The sequence below is a fragment of the Muscardinus avellanarius genome, assembly GCF_963383645.1.
Source record: "Muscardinus avellanarius genome assembly, chromosome: 15".
Taxonomy (NCBI): domain Eukaryota; kingdom Metazoa; phylum Chordata; class Mammalia; order Rodentia; family Gliridae; genus Muscardinus; species Muscardinus avellanarius.
The window spans coordinates 46,730,143-46,756,651 of record NC_137801.1 but is presented as its reverse complement, the minus strand read 5'-3'; positions in this window follow the sequence as shown (position 1 = coordinate 46,756,651).

Sequence of the window (26,509 nt, the reverse complement as noted above, 5' to 3'; positions counted from 1 at the left end):
CACTTCTGGGTAGGCCTGTATAAAATTTCATGTTTAGGAAAGTGGTCTTTGAAGGAATATTGCTGTCATTCCTCTTTATATTGGCTTCACTACTTAGGTGCCTTGGCCAGCTCCCTAGGGTCCCTTTATTTTTCATCACTCTTCTACTGCTACTCCAAAAAACTTATTAGAAAATTAGTGTAAAAATTATATTGAAATGCATCGCATCCCAGACCAATTTTACTAAAACAAAAGGTGAAACTTTAAAATAAGAAAAATATCTGATCTGCAAGAATTCCAAGAGAATCATGCATAAGAAAATTATATGTTTTACTCAGATTGTTCTTACCTAGCTACTTCACCTGAACCAAATAATATCCCACTTCTTAAAAATTACTCTTTCTTGAAGTGTCTATTTAATTCACTTGATAAAAGAGTAATTTTAATAAGAAATTCAAATGGCCAATAAATGCATGAAAAAATGCTCAACATCATTGGCAATCAGAAAGATACAAATCAAAACCATCCTGAGATTTCACCTAACTCCAACTAGAATGGAAATCATTCAAAACACGAACAATAACAAATGCTGGCAAGGATGTGGAGAAGAGGAAACTCTAAAATATTGTTGGTGGGATTGCAGATTAGTGCAACCACTTTGGAAAACAGTATGGAGAATCCTCAGAAGAATGGGATCCAGCAATACCACTCCTGGATATCTACCCAAAAGAAAGGAAACCCAACTACCAAACTAATGCATGTGTATCTATGTTCAAAGCTTCACAATTCACCATAGCCAAACTGTAGAACCAGCCAAGATGTCCATCAACAGATGAATGGATTACAAAACTGTGAGATATGTACACAATGGAATTTTACTCAGCCATAAAAAATACAATTGCGGTATTTTCAGGAAAATGGATGGATTTTGAGGACATTATGCTAAGTGAGATTAGTCGGTCACAAAAAGTAAAGAATTGGATGCTTTCCCTAATATGCGAAAGCTAGGTTGAATGGGGTCATAGGAGGAACTCCAGGTGAAAAAAGAGGTCCTATAGAGGAGCAAATAAGGGAACCTAACTGTGGGGAAGGGAGATAGGGAGAGGTAAATGCTTTAAAGCACATGATGTACTTATTCATATTGAAGTCAACCACTAAACCAAGCATGGGAGGGAGGGATGGGGAAGGAGTGAGGTGGGGACTAGGTGGGGCCTGGCTGGGTGATGTGTGCATTTATGCCTACAGAAGTTTTTTAATCCATTATGATGTATAAATACAATGCACCAATAAAAAAATTACTCTTTCTCAGGGCGTGGTGGTGCACACTTGTAATCCCCATGCTTGGGAGACAGAGATAGGAGGATCACGCAGGTTTGAAGCCAGCCTTGCTGGCTTAAGAGACCCTGTTTCCAAAAATAAAATAGGTCTGGGAGTGTAGCCTGAAGGTAGAAGGACTTCCAGGATCCCCATACCACACACACACAAAAAAAATTACTCTTGATAATAAGATATATTAGGTATAGGAAAAATATCTGCATTTTTTATATTCTAAATGTGATAAATATTATATAAAGATAATACCATTGAATTTGGAAATCAAATATATTAAATAATGGAAGGTCACCAAGCAACTTGAGATTATGGCTTACTAACAGAAAAAAACAAAAAAGCCAGTAATTGAAAATAGTGAGCTGGACTTGGTGGCACACACCTGTAATTCCAGTACTCGGAAAACTCAGAGGATACCATTTTTAAGGATAGCAGCAGCAACATAATGAGACTATCTACAACTTAGTGAGAATTTGTTTCAAAATAAAAAGAGTTGGAGGTGTAGTTTAGAGTTAGAATGCTACTGGGTGCAAAACCCGGTAAACCCCCCCCCCACACACACACACACAGAAAAATTTAGCCTTAGATAGACTAAACATTGTCTAGTAGTTTTTATCTCTCAATCTCTCATTTTTTCTCCTGTCTCAACAATATTGTTTTCTTTACATTGAAATTCTATTATCTGGAATTCCAGGGTTGGTTTTCAGTTACTCTATTCTTAATATAGCCATTTTTAGGAGGCTTAATGTAAATTTTTCTAAATAATAAATTTTATTATATTCTCTGGTTAGTAGTGCCTTATTCCCTTTTTAAATGAATGCCTATGTTTCAAGCTATTAACAGTATAAATTTCCTTAGCTGATTCATATTATTCCACAAACCTTTCAAATTGACCCACACCTATCTAGTCAGAACTATCTTTTCATGAAATCCCAGAGTTCCTTTAGAATTTTAAATATTATGTTCTTTCACTTTAAACTTCTCTTCTTTTTCATGGATGTCAGTCATCAAGAAGGATTATACATATAAATTTTCTCATTTATACAGGTCATCATAGAATTCACAATCAGGATTTTTATTCTGTATTACTTTGAATTGTATATCATTTTATATGTTTGCGTACACCTTCTCCAAAAGCCCTGTTAGTTAAAGAAAATATGATTTAAAACCTTAAACAAATTATGTCATTATTTCAACTCCGAAGGTCAGCATGCACATAATGGTAGTTTAATTTTATTCAGTAATAAGGGTAGTTTAATTTCATTCATTATAAGGGCTCATGTTCTTTGAAGTTACTAAAAGAATAAATCTAGACATGTTTCTCAATTTTAATGCCATGTAAAGATGTTTTAACATTAGAGCATACTAAAAGAAAATACCAAATAAATAGAGGCAATGGAGGAGGAAGGCAATGAGGAAGAAGAGGTGGAAGAGGAAGTAGAGGAGGACAAGGAAGATGAGGAGGAGGGAGGAAAGAAGATCTTATAAAGTTTCTTATAAAATTTCAGAGTTCAATTTACATGCATTTAAATAACTATATTATAAGCCAGGCATATAATCTAAGTCTCAGAGTATGAGACAGAAGAATTGCAGGTTCAAGGCCAGAATGTAATATAGGCCCTTTGCAACTCAGTGAGATCCTATTTCAAAATACAGAATAAAAAAATAGGGCTGGGGGTATAGCTCAGAGATAGAATGCCCCTGGGTTCCAAGTACTGCAAAAAAAAAAAGAAAGAAAGAAAGAAAGAAAGAAAGAAAGAAAGAAAGAAAGAAAGAAAGAAAAGAAAAAACTAATTCATGCTCTAGAGAGAATTGGAAGCACCAAGTTTTCTGAGGGGATGGGTAAACTCTGGATTTTTGGATTAAATTCTATATAATGAATGATGAGTATATTCTCCAAAATTCCATTCCTTCAGGACATTTCCTCTTTGCCATCAAAGTGTTGCCTTTGGAACAGTGGAACCAGAGATACTCCATGTTCCTGGACACCAGAGAGTAGACCGTGGTTAAGAGGATTTGTCTAAAAAGCTGAACCCAGATCACCATCAACAGATGAATGGATAGCAAAACTGTGGGAAATACACACAATGGAATTCTATTCAGCCATAAAGAAGAACAAAATTATATCATTTGCAAGAAGATGGAAAGCCCTGGAGAACATTATGTTAAGTGAGATCAGCCAAGCACAGAAGGAGAAGGTACATATGTTTCCTCTAATATGCCCAAACTAGGAAACACAAAGGATACCAGTGGGACTCCAGATAATGGAGGGGAAATACCAGCAAAGTTTGAATGGAAAGATAGGAGAGGAGGAAGGCTGATCTTGATCAATGACGGTCTACATCTGAACATGTGTAAAATTATGAATAAGACATGGTTAACCTGGACAACCATTGGTGGGAGGGGGGAAGGGAAAACGCGGGCGGGCGGGGGGAGAGGGCACCAAATATAGTTTGAATGTATACTATTTATGTTCAATAAAAAATTGTTAAAAGAAAAAAATGAAAAAATGAAAAAATAATAATATTTACATTAAAAAAATAAAAGCTGAGTTAAACTATGACCTTCTTCATCTTTTCCACAGTTTAGAACTCACCCTACTGGTATGTTCCTCTTAAGCACATGGAAGAGAGTGGAATATTTTTTCTACTTCATCTTAAAATCCCAAACCCAAAGCACAATGGCATTTAAAATTCCAATGAAATACTAAGTTGTTTGCTCTGTGAGACCCAATGAAAGTTTCTGCATGAAAAACTTTCTATAAATTTATTGCTACCTTACTGTCTTAAGGATAACACAAAAGCCAAAGAAAGCTTCACTTTTTTGGGAATGCCTCCAGCATAAAAAATAGAAATCAATAAACAAGTTGAAACAAAGAATTGCAAGAGAAATAATGTAAAAATAAACATAAAGTTAAAATTTATATACTCACTTATATACAGAATATTATAATAAAAAGCAAAAGATAGGGGAATTCTTTGGTCTCCTCTAACTATAATTGTCTTAACTGCAACAATAGCAATGCTCAACAGCATCTTACTTTACTTATCAAGCAAATGAGAGGTAAATTATCTCTTTCATTTCATTGAAGTAGGCCTGCTATGTACTTGCTTGTACATCTAAACATCAAAGAGTTGTTAAAGGTAGTAATTTACTTTACTAAGAGCTTTCTCTTAAAGCAAATGTCTAGTATTCTTCTAAACAACATTTTGAGCTCTCTAAACAGATGCTCTATTTTTTTTTTCTTAAGCAAGGTTTTCATTATCTGAGACCTCTTTACCTTTAACCCTCTATTGAACATTTCTTTTCAAACTTATTTTCATGGGATATTTTAAAATAAAATATTCAGGTTAAATAATGTTAACTTGTATATCTCTTCACAATGACAGAGATATCTCCTATTAGTAAATTTATGGGTAATCTATATATAATAAATTTCATTCTCTCATTCTTTCTTATGTTTCTAAATAATTTAGAAAGACAGCCTCAGCCACTTAGTGAGGTGCTCTGCAACTTTGTGAGACCCGGTTTCAAAACATAAATAAATAAATAATAGAGCAGTGGGTATATCTCGGAGGTAAAAATTCCCTGAGTTGTATCCCCAGACCTGCAAAAAAAGTAAATAAATAAGTAACTTAGAAATAAGCCTGTATAACTTAGAAATAAGCCTGAGATTGTTATAAGTATATAAACTTAGACTCTAAAATTTTGTCATTAATAATAAATTCATCTTAATAATTTGATTATCATGTATTAAATTATGTTATTTTTATGATGCTGGTTAGTAGTAAAGAAATAATTCAACATTTGGGTTTTTTTCATGAACATTGACTATGTTGTTTTTTGAATACTAAATTGATTGCTAATTGTCGTGGCTTCTAGGTATACATGAAAGGATATATTAACTACCTGAAGATTTTTGGTTTTGTCTTCCAATACCAGTTTTATAGCATTCAGGTACCCTGGGGTTTAATAATCAGAATCTCATATTTATGTACAAAACTTAAAAAGTTACCTATCAGAAAAAATGGAAGTGCTTTACCTTAAATATAATATATAATCATTAATTGAGAAGAAAACTAATTAGGAAACAAGGAAAGGGTAGAAAATATATTATTTTTATTATACATAAAGTCTGAAATTATTGTCTAATTCAGACTTTTTTCTCATATTTTGGATTTTAAAGTCAATTATAACTAACAGTCAAAACGTGCACCCAAAATATTCAGTGAGGTTCTCTGATATTTTTGCGGCTACCTTCCATTTTGATGTCTTAGCTTTTCTTTGACATTTGTAGATTTTGCATTATTTTTAATTTTTCCATAAAGAAAGCACTAAGGGAAAACACTCCTGATATAAAAACTCCAACTGAGCTTTATTCAATTTGATTTACCCCATAGACTGACAATAAGCAAAGGGAACTGTAAAGTTACATAATTTACTGAATATTGTCCCTGAATCTAACCTTCCAGTTGTTTCTTATTGTCATTATCAGAGCTATTACTTCTTATAGTTTAGATACAACCATATCTCAATCCCTGTAGCACAAAAATGTAATAAAATAGTCATGGGGTGGTAGAATTTCATTGGTGAAAAGACACAGTTTCTGATCATGATCCTATAATAAAGACATAAATTTTATGAATATCTATAATATCTTACCAAAAGCTACAAAAAAGGAGGTTTACAATTTCTGACAGGATATTTCAAGTTGTGTCTCTGAATATATTTTTATCAGAGTGGGAGAATATTTGAATTTGTGTTGTGGTTACTTTAGAGAATGAGATAAAATCTCTACCACCCCAAATATGGTTCAAATATTAATTCTAGTATATCACACAGTCACCAACCAGATGTGAAAAGGTTAAGTGGGAGGATAGAGTGGCTCACAAGCAGGTTCAAAACAGCTTGAGAAAATAGGTAAAGAAGACTTGTTTGGGGTTTTTATAGTGTTTAAGATAGGTCATTCAGGAAAGGATATGTGCTAGTGGGGCTTATGTGGCTTGAACTTCTTACTAGTGCCAACAACAGAAGCACTGGGCTTTCCCATCAAAATTTCCAAATGATTGGCAGAAAAACAAGAAAAAGATGCCTAGTTAAAAAAAAAAAAAACAACTTCAGAAAACTGGGTGTGACACTGCATACTTGTAATCCCAGTTCTTGGGAGGCAGAGATCACAGATTGGAAGCCATTCTTAGCAACTTGGTGAGGCCCTCAGCAACCAAGTGAGACTCTTTTCCAAAACAGGGCATAGTTTGGAGATAGAATGCCCTTGGGAAATTATATATATATATTTCATCAAATTGTAATCAGACTCTTCATTGTAATTTACTATATACTTTTTCTTAACTAATATTTGTTATCAACAAATATAAACATATATTATATATCTATATCTATATAGTAAGGTAGCTTATGAAATACATAAATGATGTGAAAATATTTATCCATAATGATAATTACTTTGTCTACAGTTTTTATTTTATTTTTATATATCAGGTTGTTTATTGCCAATATTGGTAGAGAGCAAATGTTTTCAAACTTTTTTAAAAGAGATACAAGGATTTATTGCTAAAGAAATTAAAAAGCTACAGGGAAAATATTACAGATACTGATACATAGAATTTCTTCATTTTCTTTTTTCTGTGCTTTTATTGGTGTATTATAGTCTCTCATTATATCATGTTAATAATGATATACATGTGCATGCTCTTTATGCCCCTCCCCATTGTCCTTCCCAATACAGAGTCCCTAGGTTGACGGTGGTATATATTCACATGTATACACATAGTCTATGGTTGTATTTCTATTAATAGAGCTAAGTTTTCATCCAACCCTACCCTTGTATCTCCTCCCTGGCTCCCCTGAGGTTTTTCTGGAAGATACCATGATCATGAAGTTTCAAACTTTAAATGTTCCTAAAACTCACCTGTATAACTTGTTAAAGCACAAAATTCTCAGTTTCTGATATAATAAGTCCAAGTTAAGGCCCCCCAAATTTTCCTTTCTAACACTGTTCCTTAGTTATGTCAATATTATTCATCCAGGGACTAGATTTCCAAGCTGTTTAATTTATACTTTTTAGGTTTTAATAATTTTTCCCAGCATCTAATCCCTTCAATGACATTAAGCTCTTTGAGTATTACTGACTAGTAATTTTGAGTTGTTCATAATAAAAGACAAAATGTTTTAATGATGGTTTTAGCTTTTAAATTGTCTTAACATTTTCCAGTATAGTTGTAGCCTTCACTAGCTCATTAAGTGTAATTTTGTTTTAATTAATTTTGCCACTAAAATACCATATTGTAGCTTGCCAAATTGGACTATGACAATGAGCAAAAATTCATAAAAATGAATGTGATCTGTAATATTTTCTTTGGAGAACATACAAAGGACTGAGTAGTTAAGTTGAACTGATAACTTGAAAACTTTGATGGAATTAAATAAATTTCACTTGTACGTGCAATTTTTTTTTCTTACTATGTTTTGGATTTAGTATTTTTATTTTTTTCAATACTGGGGATAGAATCCAGGGGCATTCTACTTCCAAGCTACACCCTCAGCCCTATCTTTTATTCTTTGTTTTGAAACAGGGTCTCAATGAGTTGCAAAGGGCCTCACTAAGTAGCTGAGGCTGGCTGTGAACCAGGATCCTCCTGTCTCAGCCTCCCAAATGCTGGGATTACAAGTGTATGCCACCATGCCCGGCTAGTCTAACTTTTTTTTTTTTTTTTTTTTAGTGGTACTGGGGTTCCTGGAAACCCTTCTACCTTTGAGCTACACTCTCAGACCGAGTTTTATACTTTTTTTATTTGGAAACAGGGTCTCTCAAGCCACTACGGCTGGCTTTGAACCTGGGCAATCCTCCTTTCTCTGCCTCTCAAGCGCGGGGATTACAAGTGTGCGCCACCATGCCCGGTAGCCTTTAACTTCTTTAATTTCAATGCTAAAACAGTGGACATAGTGAGGTGATATGATAGAATACAAAGAAGATTGGAATAAGAGTTGAGAAATACATAATTATTTTAAGCCTTGTGGGTTATATGTTTTTGTTGAAACTATTAAACATAATTACTGTACCATAAAATAGCCAGACTTGAAAGGAATCGATGTTTTAATAAAACTTTGTAAAAATATGAGTGGCTGGATTTTATTCACAATTATGGTTAAGCCTTTGATTTAAATATAGATTTTTGGGAGGGACACCAAAAGTGTATGCATGTATGTCATTGTCCACATGATTTACATTATATGTTAAGACTACAATGCACAAATAAAAGCACAAAAGCTACATTATTATGATAAATTGACTTCAATAAAGGTATCAATGTTAATTAAAAGTAATAATTTGTTTCATTTATGAAAGAACAGATTAGGCTAAATAGTTTTTAGTTTCTTGCTAGCAGCAAACATTCTGTAATTCTTTGACTTGACTAAACAGAGATAAGTATTTATATATCAAACTTATTTCTTCTTCCTTTCTTTTTTTTTTTTTTTTTTTTTTTTTTGGTGGTACTGAGGTGGAACCCAGAGGCTTTCTACCTCCAGGCTATACTCTCGGACCTATTTTATACTTTATTTGGAAACAGGGTCTCACTAAATTGCTGAGAGCCTCACTAAGTAGCTGAGGCTGGCTTCAAACCTGTGTGATCCTCCTGTCTCAGCCTCCCAAGCGCAGGGATTACAAGCGTCCACCACCACGCCCGGCCCAAACTTATTTCTTTTATAAATTGCATCGCCAAAGTAAGGGGGGATTTCAATACTTTTCCTATGGGAGGATAACATATTCTTATTACTCCAAGAAATTAGAATGTACTAGAAAATAGTAATATCTTATTTTTTAATAAGTAATGGCAATAATATAGCCTAATAATGTTATTGTTGTACAAAAAGTTTAGAATTTGAAGTATACATTCTTTATTTTGAATAAAATCAACTCTAAGTACAAAACTTCAATGTTTAGAATTTGAAAAAGGAAAACAGCATTTATGCAAGGAACAGAAATATTAGGAAGAATTGGAATCTATGAGTCTGAGGTAATGATGTAGTGACTAGATGACTGGAACACACATTTTAAATTTTATCTAGAGAAAGGACTTATAGGTAAAATAAAAAGCCAATTTAAAAATAAAGCATTATTAGTGTCTATTATTAATATAGAGAGGTAGATAAATTATTATTCTTGAGAAAATAAGAGTGGAATGAGAATGAGGAACTGGGATCCAACTGTTGAGTCTATTATAGGGTCTATCTTCCATCTAACTGTACTGGTGTTGAGTGTAAAGTATAATTAATGAGAGAATAAGCAGCCTATATATTTTCCATGAAAATAATATGTACTAATAGAAATACCAAAACTAGCCGGGCGTGGTGGCACACACTTGTAATCCCCGAGTTTGGGAGGCAGAGACAGTAGGATTGCGCAGGTTTGAAGCCAGCCACGCTGGTTTAAAAGACCCTGTTTCCAAATAAAAAGTATAAAATAGGTCTAGGAGTGTAGCCTGGAGGTGAAAGGGTTTTCAGGAACCCCAGTACCACCAAAAAAAAAAAAAAAAAAAAAAAAAAAAAACCAAACAATCAATGACTCACTGTGTTATATAATTTTAATATCATGAGTCAAAAGAGGATTCCTTTCCAGTCTTCATGCTTCTAGCCTGGATTCTCCTCATCTCAACAATATTTTGCCAGAATTTATTTTCTAACATGAAAACATAGTTTTTATTTCCTGATCACAATTTTCAAGTGGTTATATATTTCTAAAAGAGTAATATTCAGCTAATTTTAATATTATTATTTTTTTAAAATTTTTTATTGGTGCACTGTATTCATACATCATAGTGGGATACAAACTTTTGTAGACATACATGCACACATCGCCCAGTCAGCCCCCACCCAATCCCCACCCCATTCCCTCCCCATCCCTCCTTCCCATGCTTGGCTTAGTGGTTGACATCTAGTATTATAGCAATTTATCCAAAATTAAAAATGATAATCTCACATAACAGTTTCATTTGTCTGATACCAAGCTTTTGATAACTTAAAGATAACATTTTAATATTTCTTTTTGCTTTCTTTCTTACCAGAGAATATTTTTTTCTTTTTTTTTTTTTAGGTGAAACTATCATATATTTATATATTTATTTTTTAGAAAAAAATCTATCCTAATATGTAATATGGACTCTAGATACCCAAAACGAACTCAAAAAAGAACAAAGCTAGAAGATATATATTTTCTGATTTCAAACCATATAAAGCTACAATAATTGAAACAGTGTAGTACTGTTATAAAGGCAGATATATAAACCATTGGAGTTAAATAAAAGCCTAAAGCTAAATTCTTCCCTATATTGTCAAGTTATTTTTGACAAGGTTTCCATGAACATTTGGTGGTAGAAATAATAATCTTTTAACTAAATATTGTTGAAAAATAATAATTACATGGAAAAGAATAAAATTGGACCCTTACCTAATCCCATATACAAATATTAACTCAAAATAGATAAAAGACCTAAATATAAATCTTAAGACTATAAACTTTTAGAAGAAAATCCGGGTCATAAAACCTCACAACATTGAAATTGGCAGTTATTTCTTGGATATGATTTCAATGGCACAGGCAACAAAAGGGTATACAAACTCCCTAAAAAATAAAATATTGTATATCCAAAGACAATGTAAACAGAGTTAAAAGTTACTGATAGAATGGGATAAAATATTTCCAAATGCTATATCTGAAGGTATATTAATATTCCAACTAGAAATCCTAAAAATTAACAATAAAAACAAACAATACAATTTAGAGATAGGCATAAGACTAACATAAATAATAAATCTCCACAGATAACTAATCTTATTTGTCTGTTGGATGGAAAACCTTGTTTCTCTGGTTCTGGTGTGTGTTACCTATTTCTTCTTTGTAGTTAATTTCTTTGAGTATTTTCTCTAGTGCTGGTTTTGAAGACATAAATTCCTTCAGTTTCTGTTTGTCATGGAAGCTTCTTATTTCTCCATCTAATTTGATAGAAAGTTTTTCTGGGTAGGAAATTTTTGGCTGGAAGTTGTTTTCTTTCAGAGTTTGGAATATGTTACTCCAAGCTCTTCTGGCTCTCATGACTTGGTTTGGGAAGTCTGGAGTGATTCTAATTGGTTTGCCTCTGAATGTCACTTGGCCCTTTGTTTTTGTTTCCTTTACGATTCTCTGCTTGGCTTCCACATTGGTCATTTTGACAATTATGTGGCGTGGGGATCCTCTTCTCTGACCCTGTCTAAAGGGAGTTCTATAAGTTTCCTGGACCTGTGTATCGACCTCTTGCTCCATGTTTGGAAAATTTTCTGTTATTACTTCCTTGAAGAGATTGTTGATCCCTTTGGTTTCATCTTCTTTTCTCTCCTCTATTCCAATTATTCTTAGGTTAGCTCTCTTAAAATGGGCCCATATTTCTTCAATGTCAGATTCCTGCTGTCGGATATTTTTTTTTCTAGATTAGAAACTATGCATTCATTTTTTGAGTGCTCATCTTCTAAGAGCGAGATACTATTCTCCATGTGGTCTAAACGGTTGTTTGTACTTTGAATTGAGGTCTTTACTTCATTAATTGCATCCTTTATCTCTTTTTGGCTCTCTCTGAATTCTTTTTGAAACACCTCTATTATTTCTACAGTTATTTTCCTGATTTGATCTTCTAGAAATCTCTGAATTTCTGTTTTATCAGGTTCTGATGTTGTGGGATTGTGGGCATTCATTGTTCCATTGTTATTCCTCTTTCCCATGATTTTGGGAGTTTGTGCCTTCTCTGGGTTCTTCCCTTGGGTCACTATGACTTCACTTAAGATGCTCTGGATCTTGAGTCTGTGGTATCTCAGTCACCACTACTCCTTCACTGGGTTGTATCGCAAAATCTCAGACCCAGGGAGTCAATAGAGGCTGCTTTAGACTATGGGGGGGGGCAGGTTGCACATTCTCTTATGGTGTGATATCTCTGCCATCGCCACTCCCCCACTGGGTCAAGTCCCTGGGAGTCAGTACTGGGATTTCTCCTCTGGGGCCCACTATTTGACTCACTGTTGTTGAATACGCAGATGGAGCTGTAATGGACTTGGTGAATTTGCTGCTGCTGCCGCTGGTGGCAATATGGCGCCGTTGCCACGCCCTCGGCTATGAGGCTTGCGTATTTCTTCTCTGTTTTTGAACTCCACTCTGAGTCCCTGCAGCGTGTGCTGAGCCCAGCCACTGGGAGCTTTAGATGCTCCCTGCGCCGAAAAATTTGCCGAAAATCGCCGGGCTCTCCTGCAGCGGCTCACCTCGGCTTGCTGTCCAGGCTCTTCCACAGCGGCTCACCTCGGCTCGCTGTCCGCTGCTCTTCTCTGGAGCCTGGTGGGCTGTTGAGTGCGTTGGTCTGTAGCCGTAGCCGTCAGGTGAGCTCGCCGCTGCCACCAGCAGTAAGACACTGCTGCTGCATCCTCAGCCATGAGACTGGCGTATCTCCTCTGTGGCTCTGAGCTCTGTTATGAGACACCCTCTTCTCTGGGGATGGTGATTTTTTTGTTTCTCTGGTGATGGTGTTTTCTGGCTATGAAAGGCGCTGATTTTGTGGTAATAGAGATTGGTTGTTAGCGGGGCTCTTCAGCCCCGCTTTTCTCGGTCGCCATCTTCCCGGAAGTCTCTAATTTTAATATTATACAATGCACTTCACAAAATGAATTCTTCCTCTATAGAAACGGTATAGAATCTTACTATCTCCCATCACTTTCTGTCACTTTATAAGCAAAAACACTGAATTCTTCTCACTCACCAGTAAAATAATAAACACAAGATCTTTCCAAATAATTTCTAATGGGTGTTCCATTTCTTCTACTTAAATCTTTTCCAGTTTAAACTATTTGCAAACATTTTTTCATTTCAGCCCAAATATTTGGCTCATATGGAATATTCTTGGATTTCCACAAATAGAGCAGGTATTTCTTTTCTTCTTTGTTCCCATAATCTCTGTACAAAGAAACATTAGAGTATCTAATATTCTGATTATTTAAATACAATATGCAGAAATTGAAGATGTGTCTTTCTGGTAGCTTCTGTTGTGGTATCATTTTCCTTAAGCATGTTTGTATATGAGAAAATCTTGGAAGCTTAGAAATTGTGTTCTCCTTCAGATAAAATTTCTCCCCATAGATATACCTTCACTCTTTCTGAAAAGACTTGATTAGTGAGTGATGCCTCCCTCTTGGGAAGAAGATGGACATGTGTTTCAGCATTCTATAAAAACTAAGTTTCTCCTAAATTAAGGGCCTCTCCTCTGGAATATAATCCCACTGTATTCACAGGTATATATCTGCCCTCATTCTGTTGCTGAGTAGGTATAATGGCATTGTGAATCTGGACTATGACTTTTTTTTTTATGTGGATCATATTGAAATGGCATACATTCAGACTGTGCTTGGTTCCCTCCCCCTCCTACTTTCCATTCCCTCCCTCTCAACAATGAGTGTCCAGTTTAACCATGCTACATTCATTCTTTTACACATAATCAGAGGTAGCTCCTCCATTAATCAACCTCAGGCTTATTTATCTCCTATCCTTCCATTTCAACTTTGCTGAGGTTTCTGCTCCATTATCTGGAGTCCTACTGGTATTCCTAATAGTCTCTAGTTTGGGCATTTAGAGAATACATGTCCTTTCTCTTTCTGTGCTTGTCTAATCTCACCTAACATAATATTCTCCAGGTCTTTCCATCTTCTTAAAAATATAGACTCAACAGTTGGATCCCAGTTTCTCATTCTCATTCTACTGTTTTTTTCCCTCAATAATAATAATTTATCTACATCTCTGTAATAATAGTAGACACTAATAATGCTTTATTTTTAAATTGGAGTTTTTATTTATTTTTGTTTCAGTAGACTAAGTATTTCTTACTCATGGCCTTGTGTTTCTTGGTATATGGATATGAAGCTGTGAAGGCTATCTTATCAGCTTGCTAATAGGGTAAAATTTAAATTCTGAACAATTTCTAGCTTTATAAGTTTGGGTCTTAGTATAGTCCCTGACATGTTGAATAAATATATTTATAAAATAAAATGGATGAATCACTAGGCTATTATTAATACACATAGATTAGCAAAAATTGTGAATGATACACATGTCCACCCTAGCATATCCTTCTGGGATATCTATACTTTTCATTGTTTTCAAAACAATATTATAATTCTGTCTTGAAAATTGATTGTAATTCAGATGACTCCTTAGCTATAGAAAAGCAAATGAAATTTGCTCCATGGATATTGATCAAGTTCATATTTATTAGTAAATCCATGTCAACATTGTACATTGCCTAAACAGTCTCAAGTTTATATTGTAATTATATGACATTATTCATGTATTTTCTGGAGTTTCCTTGAAACCACTTTTACCATCTTCTTGGCTACATCATTAATTAGATAGTCATTTTATAGTTGTATTAGTCAACTTTAAATAGTTGTGAAAAATATCTAAAAAAAAAACTTGGAGAAAGATTTATTTTGGCCATTGTTTAGTTTCAGAATCGTCAGCCTATGGTTGCCTGACTTCAAGACAGAAACATCATGGCAAAGTGTATGGGAGAGGAAAGCTGTTCAGCTCATGGCAGATGGAAAGTAGAGGTAGAAGAGAAGGATGATGGACACAATATAGTCTTCAAGTGTATATTTCCAGTATCAACCTGCTCCAAGTAGGCTCCAGTTGCCTACAGTTTCCACCCCTTTTCAGTAGTCTATTCATGTATCCAGAAATTAATCCATTTATGAAGTCTGAGTCCTCATGATTCAATCACTCTTCAAACCTTCACCTCTTGGGTTAGGCTGGTGCTGGGGCCAGCAAGGCCAGGATTGGTACCTGCCATGAGGCAAGGCCGGGACTGGGGTTTCAGAGGCCGGGATCAGAGCCTACCTTGTGGAGAGGCCAGTCCTGGGGCCAGCAAGGCCGGGATCGGTGCCTGCCATGTGGCTGGGGCCTCCAAGGCCAGGGTAGAGCCTGCCATGAGGCAAGGCCAGTATTGGAGCCAGTGAGGCCGGGGCCTTCAAGAGTGGGATCAGAACTTGCAATGCGGCATACACAGAGAAATATCACAGAAAACAACAACAATAACAAAAAAATCAGATGCTTTCCCTAATATGCAAAAACTAGGGAGAAATGGATAATAGGAGGAAATCTGATTGAAGAAGGGGCCCTATGGAGGAGCAATTAAGGTGACCAATCAGAGAGAATGGGATGGGGCAAGATGGAATCTCTTTACAACACATGATGTATGCAAATAAATATATCAAAGTTAATCACTAAATCAAGTATGGGATTGAGGGGCAGGGAGGGAGTGGGATGGGGATTGAATAAGAGCCAATTGGATGATGTGTGCTTGGAAACCCTCACAAGTCTTGTACTCCATCGTGATGTTTGACTACAATGCACCGATAAAAATATAATAAAAAAACAACCTTCACCTCTTCACATTGCTGCACTGGGATCTAAGCCTTTAATATTTGAGATCTGGGGGGACATTCCACACCCAAATCCATAGAAAAGGTTTACAAGTGACTTCGACTCTGACCAATCTTTTTTTATTGTCAGAATAATAAATGTTTTAGATTTGTAAAATAAATAAATATTTTTTGCAAGTCTAGGGATGGAAGCCAAGAACATTTGACCTTCTAGCTACACCCCCTGCTCTATTGTTTTTTCTTTATTTTGAGACAGGGTCTCACTAAGTTGCACAGCTGAGGCTATCCATGAACTGCGATCCTCCAGTCTCAGCCTCCTGAATTCTGGGATTACAAGCATATGCCACCATGCTGGCTATAGATAAAAATTTAAAGTATTTTAATGGAGTCTAAATATATCCAGGGTGGGAAATTTCTTTTTTTATTTTATTTATTTATTTTGGTGGTACTGGGGGTGGAACCCAGAGGCTTTCTACCTCCGGGCTATACTCCCAGACCATTTTTATATTTTATTTGGAGACAGGGTCTCACTAAGTTGCCGAGAGCCTCACTAAGTAGCTGAGGCTGGCTTCGAACCCATGCGATCCTCCTGTCTCAGCCTCCCAAGCGCGGGGATTACAAGTGTGCGCCACCACGCCCAGCTTGGGAAATTTCTTGATAGGATGACATTACCTTGCCATGACATGAGTAAGTACCTTGAAGGCATTAGCATTTGAACAGCTTTTGAAAAGGTTCATGCTATTGATATAAAATCTTGACAAAAGCAAACTTAACTCCAGAAAATCATGAAGTTTTTATCCTACATTAGTTTAAATAGAGGACTGGAAGAGATATTTTTCACATGAGAAAAGTTATTCAGAACATGAGGAAAGATCTCTCAACTACTATCACTACACAGATTTACCCTTTTATTGATTAGAAATATAAAGAATTTTATAAACCAAAATTCTAATACATGTAAAACATGATATTGTGAAACAGCAAGACAGCAATATCTATTTTTAAACTATGACAGAAAAGCCGGTCATGGTGGCACAGGCTTGTAATCCCAGCATTTGGGAGGCTGAGACCTGAGGATCATGGTTCACAGACAGCCTTAGCTACTAAGAGAGGCTCTTTACAACCGAGTAAGACCTCTTTTGAAATTAGAAAGAACATAAAAATAGGGCTGAGGATATAGCTCTGAGGTAGAATGCCCTTGGGTTCCATCCCTGGTACCACAAAAAATAAATAAGTAAGTAAATAAATAAATAATAAATAAATGAAGTCAGAAAGCCAAGTGTTGTGATATACACCAGTAATCTCAGTACTCAAGAGGCTGAGATAGGAGGGTCATAGCTTGGAGGACAGCCTCATCAGTGTATTGAGACTCTCACAAACCTAGAACCTGTTTCATAGAAATTATATATATGGCTGTGGGTGTAGCTCAGAGAATGCATCTTGATTGAATCCACAATACTATGAAAATGAAAAACAAAAAACAACTAAGCTATAAACTTCTTTCAGATTTAATACTTTTTTTTATCTATTTCAGTATCCAATTTAGGATCCTACATTTCATTTATTTTATATTTTGTTTATTTTTATCATTTTAATTTTTATTATATTACTTTATTTTTAACAATAAATTTCCATTTTATTATTATTTTAATAAATTTTTGGTGCATTGTAATTTTACAACTTAATAAAATTCAGAGTGATAGGGACATATATGTATATATCTTGGCCACATTAAATTTAGATGTTGTGTTTTCTTAGTATCCACTAGTCTGTGACAGTTCTTTAGTCCCTCTTATCTCACATGACTTTGATACTTTTGAGGAGAATCTTATGGTATCTTTAGAATTTCCCTCAACTTATGATTGTGTAGTATTATCTCATGACTAGTGTGAACAGTAATGCTTTATTGGTAACAATAGCACAAAGATGGTATGACCTCAGTTCATCAAATCAAGAAAAGGATGAAGATACTTATATTTGTAAGATACTAAGATACTAATGATATTAACCTCAATCATTTGTTTTCAGTAGAGTCTACTGAAAACATTGCAAATACTTCACTGCATTGTAAATACTGTGCCCTAAGTAATTATGAAGATAATTATTTTAAGACAGCTACTTTTAGTCTATGCAAATAGTCTACTTCTCATTCAACTTTGACCCATTCATTTTAGCATCCATCATAGATTTTTGCCTGTAGCCATCATTGCTAAGAATTTCTAATGGTGGTTTTCTATTTCTATCCTTCCTTCTATATATATTAACTGGAATGTACTCTAAGGGCTGCCTCCTCTCATTGAGTTATTTATTATTTGTAGATATCTTAATATTAGTTAAAAATTCAATACTTTCAAAATGTATTTTAGTACTCATTGGTTTCAGTTTTAGCTACTTGGCACTCTTCAGGTTGGCTACTCTATCCATTTACATATTCTCTACTACTCTGCCTTGTTTCTTTGTTTTTTAGGGGGAGTGTTATTTTGTTTGTTATTATTTTTAGTTTTGGTCCTTTCTTACTTTCTAGCACTGTAATATTCTAGATTTCATCTTATGATTTCACTAACTCAAAGCTGAAATCAATCCTGCTCCAAAGAACTTTGGTCCTTTTAGTGGTGGGTGATGAAAGCTACTAAAAAAAAAAAAAAAAAAAAAAAAAAAAAAAAAAAAAAAAATTAAATTTCTTCAAAAGAATTTGAGGAAAGATTTTCAGATTTTATGAAGAAATTTTCTAGTATTTCCATAATCTGATTTTTGATACATTTTTAATGTTTTCATGATATTAGAAAAAAATTAGTAGAAAATTATAAACATAGAGGTCTTTGATTTCAAGTGTTATTCTTCTAGAAACAAAATCAATAAGGAAAAAGAAGAAAATTTGAAGTCCCTAAAAAGGCAGTCAATACTTTTTGATTCTAATTTATAAGGAGAACTATGGGAAGCACAAAAATAAAGTAAAAGCTAGCTCCTGCTCATTATAAACTGTAGTGTTGCAGTGATACCAGGAGAAACATTTAACAAACAAGTGTTAGGGAAAGCAGGATCATATGGGCCACATATTACATTTTATTTCAAAGTTTCAACATATTTCTCTTCCAATTACTTCTATTAGATCTCTTGTGTAAAAGAAAGGTCACAATTTTTAAGTACCAAGAAAAAAAAAACTAATTTGTATAAGAATTTTTCTTTATGAGTTTTTCATTCTTAAGATACTCACTGAATAACACATAAAGATTTAGATAACTAAATTTTAATGACAGGTCAAATACTAAGGTCACTCTGGCCACTCTTTCTGTCTGTATTCGACATTGCCACGTGAATTTTAATTTGTCCCACTTACTAAATCATTTGAAGAAATACATTTTCAAATAAAATTATTTTAAGCCAGTTGCCATCTTAGTGCCTCATCCAGTGATTAAGGTATTTGTGCTGTTTGGCTCAACAAATGACTGATAAATGTTTTCTTCCTACCAACCTCTTCTATCCACAGGGGTCTTGGTCCTTTTGTATAAAATGTTTTCAGAGATTTACACAGTGACATTAAAAAAATAATTTTTTTAGTGGTACTGGAGTTCCTGGAAACCCTTCTACCTCTGGGCTACACTTCCAGAACTATTTTATACTTCTTTTAAATTTGGAAACAAGGTCTCTTAAGCCAGCCAGGCTGGCTTCAAACCTGTGTGATCCTCCTGTCTCTGCCTCCCAAGTGCTGGGATTATAAGTGTGTGCCACCATGCCTAGCAAAATTAAAATAATTTTAAATTATTTTTATTTAATACTAATAATACACAAAATATTTTATACTGAATATCTTGTTACCACTTAATTTGAACAAACAATAACTCATTATTACTTTGAGGTCATTTATCTTAATCCATTGCTTCCTTTCACCAGGAGAACTTTCCTTTTTTTTTTTTTTTTTTTTTTGAGGCAATGAAGATAGAACCCAGAGGCATTCATTCTACCTCCAAGCGACATCCCCAGCCTTATATTTTATCCTTCCTTCCTTCCTTCCTTCCTTTTCTTTTTTCTTTATTTTTTATTTTGGTGGTACTGGGGTTCCTGGAAACCCTTGTACCTCTGTGCTACACTCCCAGACCTATTTTTATTTTATTTTATTTTATTTTTTATTTTTATTTTTTTTTTTAATTTTATTTTATTGGTGCACTGTATTCATACATCATAGTGGGATACAAACTTTTGTAGACATACATGCACACATCGCCCAGTCAGCCCCCACCCGATCCCACCCCATTCCCTCCCATCCCTCCTTCCCATGCTTGGCTTAGTGATTGACATCTAGTATTATAGCAATTTATCCAAAATTAAAAATGATAATCTCACATAACAGTTTCATTTGTCTGATACCAAGCGTTTGATGATTTAAAGATAGCATTTCAATATTTCTTTTTGCTTTCTTTCTTACTAGAGCATATTTTTTTCTGTTTTTTTAGGTGAAACTATCATATATTTATATATTTATTTTTCAGAAAAAAATCTATCCTAATATGGAATATGAATTCTAGATACCCAAAACGATCTTGAAAAAGAACAAAGCTAGCAGATATATATTTTCTGATTTCAAACCATATAAAGCTACAATAATTGAAACAGTGTAGTACTGTTCTAAAGGCAGATATATAGACCATTGGAGTTAAATACAAGCCTAGAGCTAAATTCTTCCCTATATTGTCAAGTTATTTTTGACAAGGTTTCCACGAACATTTGGTGGTAGAAATAATAATCTTTTAACTAAATATTGTTGAAAAATAATAATTACATGGAAAAGAATAAAATTGGACCTTTACCTAATCCCATATACAAGTATTAACTCAAAATAGATAAAAGACCTAAATATAAATCTTAAGACTATAAACTTTTAGGAGAAAATCTGGGTCATAAAACCTCACAACATTGAAATTGGCAGTGATTTCTTGGATATGATTTCAATGGCACAGGCAACAGAAGAATATACAAACTCCCTAAAAAATAAAAGAAAATATTGTATATCCAAAGACAATGTAAACAGAGTTAAAAGTTACTAATAGAATTGGATAAATATTTCCAAATGCTATATCTGAAGGTATATTAATATTCCAACTAGAAATCCTAAAAATTAACAACAATAAAGGCAAACAATACAACTTAGAGATAGGTAAAAGACTAACATAAATAATGAATCTCCACAGATAACCAATCTTAGTTGTCTGTTGGATGGAAACTCTTGTTTCTCTGGTTCTGGTGAGTGTTACCTATTTCTTCTTTGTAGTTAATCTCTTTGAGTATTTTCTCTAGCGCTGGTTTTGAAGACATAAATTCCTTCAGTTTCTGTTTGTCATGGAAGCTTCTTATTTCTCCATCTAATTTGATAGAAAGTTTTGCTGGGTAGGAAATTTTTGGCTGGAAGTTGTTTTCTTTCAGAGTTTGGAATATGTTACTCCAAGCCCTTCTGGCTCTCATGACTTGGTTTGGGAAGTCTGGAGTGATTCTAATTGGTTTGCCTCTGAATGTCACTTGGCCCTTTGTTTTTGTTGCCTTTAAGATTCTCTGCTTGGCTTCCACATTGGTCATTTTGACAATTATATGGCGTGGGGATCCTCTTCTCTGATCCTGTCTAAAGGGAGTTCTATAAGTTTCCTGGATCTGTGTATCAACCTCTTGCTCTATATTTGGAAAATTTTCTGCTATTACTTCCTTGAAGAGATTGTTGATCCCTTTGGTATCACTTTCTTTTCCCTCCTCTATTCCAATTATTCTTAGGTTAGCTCTCTTAAGATGGGCCCATATTTCTTCAATGTCAGATTCCTGCTGTTGGATATTTTTTTCTAGATTAGAAACTATGCATTCATTTTTGGATTGCTCATCTTCTAAGAGCGAGATTCTGTTCCCCATGTGGTCTAATCGGTTGTTTGTGCTTTGAATTGAGGCCTTTACTTCATTAATTGCATCCTTTATCTCTTTTTGGCTCTCTCTGAGTTCTTTTCGAAGCACCTCTATTATTTCTACAGTTATTTTCCTGATTTGATCTTCTAGAAATCTCTGATTTTCTGTTTTATCAGGTTCTGATGTTGTGGGGTTGTGCACATTCATTGCTCCAGTGTTATTCCTATTTTTTTTTTTTTATACTTTTTTTAAAATTTGGAAACAGGGTCTCTTAAGCCAGCACAGCTGGCTTTGAACCTGTGCGATCCTCCTGTCTCTGCCTCTCATGCCCAGTGTTATTCTTTATTTTGAAACAGGGTCTCACTGAGTTTCAAAGGGCCTCACTAAGTAGCTGAGGCTGGCTTTGAACCTGCACAATCCTCTTGTCTCAGCCTCCCAAATTCTGGAATTACAAGAGTGGGCCACCTTTCATTTCTTGGTCCTTAAGAAGGGAAAAGTTGAAGTAATCATAATACCCAGTTTCAATGCTTTATGAAAGGCTCAGTAATTGTAATATTCTAGTATTGGTGAAATAAGAGAAACACAGGTGAGTGGAACAGAATAGACAAGTTTAGGTTGGCACTAAACAATAAACTATTTTTTGCTGAATACACAAAGACAGTTTAATAAAGATACTAGTCTTTACACAGTTGATACTAGAGAAATGGAGATACATATGCATGCATTAACATAGGATCTATGTGTGTTTTTAAAAGGACCTAACCAAAGCAAAATATATGTATGTATGCATATGTCAAGGCAAAACACATTAATTTGTACAGTTAACTTCCTTTCATATTACTTTTAAGAGAAAGACAGAGCTAGCTGTGGGCTTTATGGTTTCACAAAAAAGTTTCATGAATATGCATAAATATAAATTTTAAAAATTTAAGAGAAAATCTAAAATTCCTGAGTTTTATGACAAATTTTCAAGTTTAAAGCCAAATGCATATCTGCATATGAATTGATAAGCTGGATATTATTTAATATATAATTTCTTCTCCAAGAGCCAAAAGTAAGAGGATGAAAAGTTAAATCATAGACTTGTCACTTGCCATATGTATTAGAAAAATGATTATTAAAACAAGATAGTAATATTAATTAAAATTGATATAATTAATTAAAATCAGGCACTATCAATTGCTGATTAAGTTGAGGGGCAAAAGGAACTTCTATTACATAACCTGTTACTGACTATGAAAAATAGTGTAACTACCTTTAAAGATAATCTGGAAGTTTTTTTTTTTTTACTACACTGATCATAGCATTCCCATATGGATATGTTATAGATCTCCTAATATTTTCCTGTTATATTCAATTTCCCATAAAACTTTCATGTGAGAGTTTATAACAACTTTATTTGTAATCTACAAAAACTGGAAGCAACCATGGTGTCACGCAGTATGGGACACTTAAACTGTGTATATTTATTCAATGGAATCCTTTCAGCAATAAAAATAAATTAGCTACCAAGCCACACAGAAACATTTATGAATCAATGCATATTAGTAAATGAAATATGCTAGCCTGAAAATACTATACATTGTATTTCATGTGATTTTTTAAAATGTTTTGGTGCATTGTAGTCATACATCTTAAGAGAGTACAGATTGTAGAGGCATATATGCACACATCACTCATTTAGCCCTTCCCCAATTCCCACCCCATTATCTTTCCCCTCACTCCTTTTCATCTTTGGTTTAGTGATTGACTTTGATATGTTATGAATCAATGTCATGTATGTACCTTAGGAAATTTCCCTCTTCCTCTCTTCTATCCCCTGCAGTTAGGTCACCTTATTTGCTCGTCTATGGTTTCTCCTTCCTCGTCTAGAATTTCTCCTATGACTACGCATATCTATTCACTAAGGAAGTAAAAATGTTCATTTTTTTTCAAAGATCCTCTATTAGGATTTGTTGATCATTTATTTTATAATTGTGCTCCATTTAGTTAATACTAGATATTCGATATATATTTTCTTCTAGATTTTGGGCTTGTTTTTTGAACCTTTTCTTAAATGTTAGTCTTATTTATTTCTATCCTTTAATTTTCTTAAGTAAAAAATGTAGGGATTAACATTTCTATCTTCATACTAATTTTAGTAAATCCTACAAATTCACCATGCATTATTTTTATTATTTTTCAGTTCAAATTATTTTATAGCAGTATATTTTTTGTTTGCTGTCACCTATGAATTACTCTGAATTTATTTTCATATTTTCAGTCATTATGTACTTTTTATTCTGTCTTATCCAAATAGAAAATCCTTACTGATTCATCTTTTGCTTATAACCTAATAATTACAGAGGGAATTTGTTAAAAGTCTTACATTATACAGATCCACTCATCAACTTTTATTTCAGTTCTACTAAAATTTATATATATTTCACAATCTTTTTGGATGCATTCAAGTACATAATTACATAGATCTGATGAACTGAAACATAACACTATGAATTTGATGGTTGGTCCTAGTGCTTCCCATATGAATCCAGTGCCACATTCTTCTCCAGGCCATACTTCTTCAGGCCAATCCCAGCTATGAATGAGTATGGCTGGAGTTCTTTGCCAGTCTATTTATTTGAGACACAGAATTTATCTAATGGGACTAGAAACCCTCCTACCTCTCCATTGGCATTGCCAAAACATTTTTATAACTGAATTGCATTTGAAGAGGTTTCCTACCCAACTTTCTCCACCCCCTTTTCTTTTGATGGTGTCAAGCAGGTATCATGGTTCTTTCTATCTTTCTAACTCCCATTCTTTATTTTTATTTTTATTGTTTTTGTGATACTAAAGATGGAATCTAGGGACATTCTATCTCTGAGCTACACTCCAGCACTATTTTTTTATTCTTTATTTTGAAACAGGGTCTCACTGTGTTGCAGAGAGTCTCACTAAGTAGCTGAGTCTGTCCATGAACATGAATCCTCCTGTTTCAGTCTCCCAAATGCTGAGATTACAAGTGTGTGCCACCACTCCCAACTCCCCATTCTTATCTTTATTTTGCTTTGTTTTGTTTTTTTGGTGGTACTGGGGTTCCTGGAAGCCCTTCTACTTCCGGGCTACACTCCCAGACCTATTTTATATTTTTATTTGGAAACAGGGTCTCTTAAGCCAGAGAGGCTGGCTTCAAACCTGCACGATCCTCTTGTCTCCACCTCCCAAACTTGGGGAGTACAAGTGTGCACCACCATGCCCGGCTATTTTAATGTATTTTAATCACCTTCAGAGTAGCCATAATAACATAATGGCTACTGGAGCTACACTCCCAAGCCCTGTTTTTGGTTCTTTGGGAGAACAGAGTAGGTAACTATCGTATTAATCAAAATGGAGATTGGCTTACCGGCTACCTGGAGAGCTACCCTGAGCTCAGCTTGAAGGCATAGTATTATGTGATTTCTCTTTTTTTATTCCCTGACCCCTGTCATTATAATCCCAGTGGGGATCCTCAGAGGACCTGCAGCTGTTCCAGTAGGGAGCTATGGATTGGTTAGATGAGCCTGATCGGCCCATTCCCTGGCAGCCTTATGAATACAATCTCATTCATCTGGAGTTAAAGAGGAGGTTAAATTAACATGAAGATTCTGCCAAGTTAAATCATATGCTCATACAATATGTTGGAATTCCTTAATCAAACCAGAGGGATTGGCAGAAAAAGAACCCAGTCTCTTCTGAAGTTGAGCAAGGTCAGGAAGGGAAAAAGGAACATGGACCCAGACCATGTCTTCTGCACCAGCCACCTCACGAAGCAGGACTGAGAGAGAAGGTGCGGGGAGTCTCTGGAATGGATAGGGTGACCAACAGGGGTAGGTGAGGGGGAGGTAAGGGTTGGTCCCTTATGGGAGGAAGACGGAGGAGAAAGGAATGAGTTAGAATGGGAGGCTACCCTGGAATAAGATGACGATTATGGTGGTAAGGAGAAGTCTTGTGGGTCAGGGTCATGAAGAAATGAGTCCTGCAACTCGGCCAGGTCAGACTGTGGCATCCACGTGTCATCACAGAATGGTGGTCTTGATTTAGCAGAATACCAGGCCTGTGACCCAGAAAGGCCACCAGTTTGTATCTGTGAGTTTCCACTTGGCAACCAAGATGGTAGCTACACCTGGTGGGAGTCCCCAGCCAGCATGACTGGACCAGTAGAGTCAGGAGGGGTGGAAAGGGAAAGCTGAGAAAGCATGAACAAAAAAGCCTGTATGTACAGAACCACTAACCAGTTACCTGCCTGTTTGCAAGTTACTGAGATCAGTTAACATTTTAACTCAGGCCACAGAGAACCATAACCCAACTCATAAGTGGGCCAGACTTTTGTGCAGAAAATTATGAGCCGGACAGGGCACAGTTCCCTGGATAAACCTAGAGTCTGGAGATTAACTAGAATATGGCCTAGTGCAGATTGGGAGTCTATTTTTGATGGCTGACTTCCCCCCATGACTGGTCAGCAGATGAAGACGAAAAGAGGAATTTGGTGTTCCAAGATCCTACCTAATGTCTGGGAACAGCATGGTTGTGTTAGAGAAGGATGCCTCCATTCTTTACACAACCACAGGACAGCCTGGCTGTACCAGGAGAACTTGGGAACCAAATATTTGGGTTTAACAGCCATGAGCTGATGTCTGGAAGAGGCTAAAAGCCTGAACCTGCTTTTCCAAGGACTGTGAAGCTTACCACAGTGTAGTGTTATCAGCCAGTGCTGAACTGAACCAAAGTACTGAGAGGCTGCAGAATCAGGGGCACACTGTGGAGCTGTTAATTGGAATTTGGACTAGATGAGCTTTACAATGGCCACCCGGGATTGGATGGATGGTAAGATGGCTGC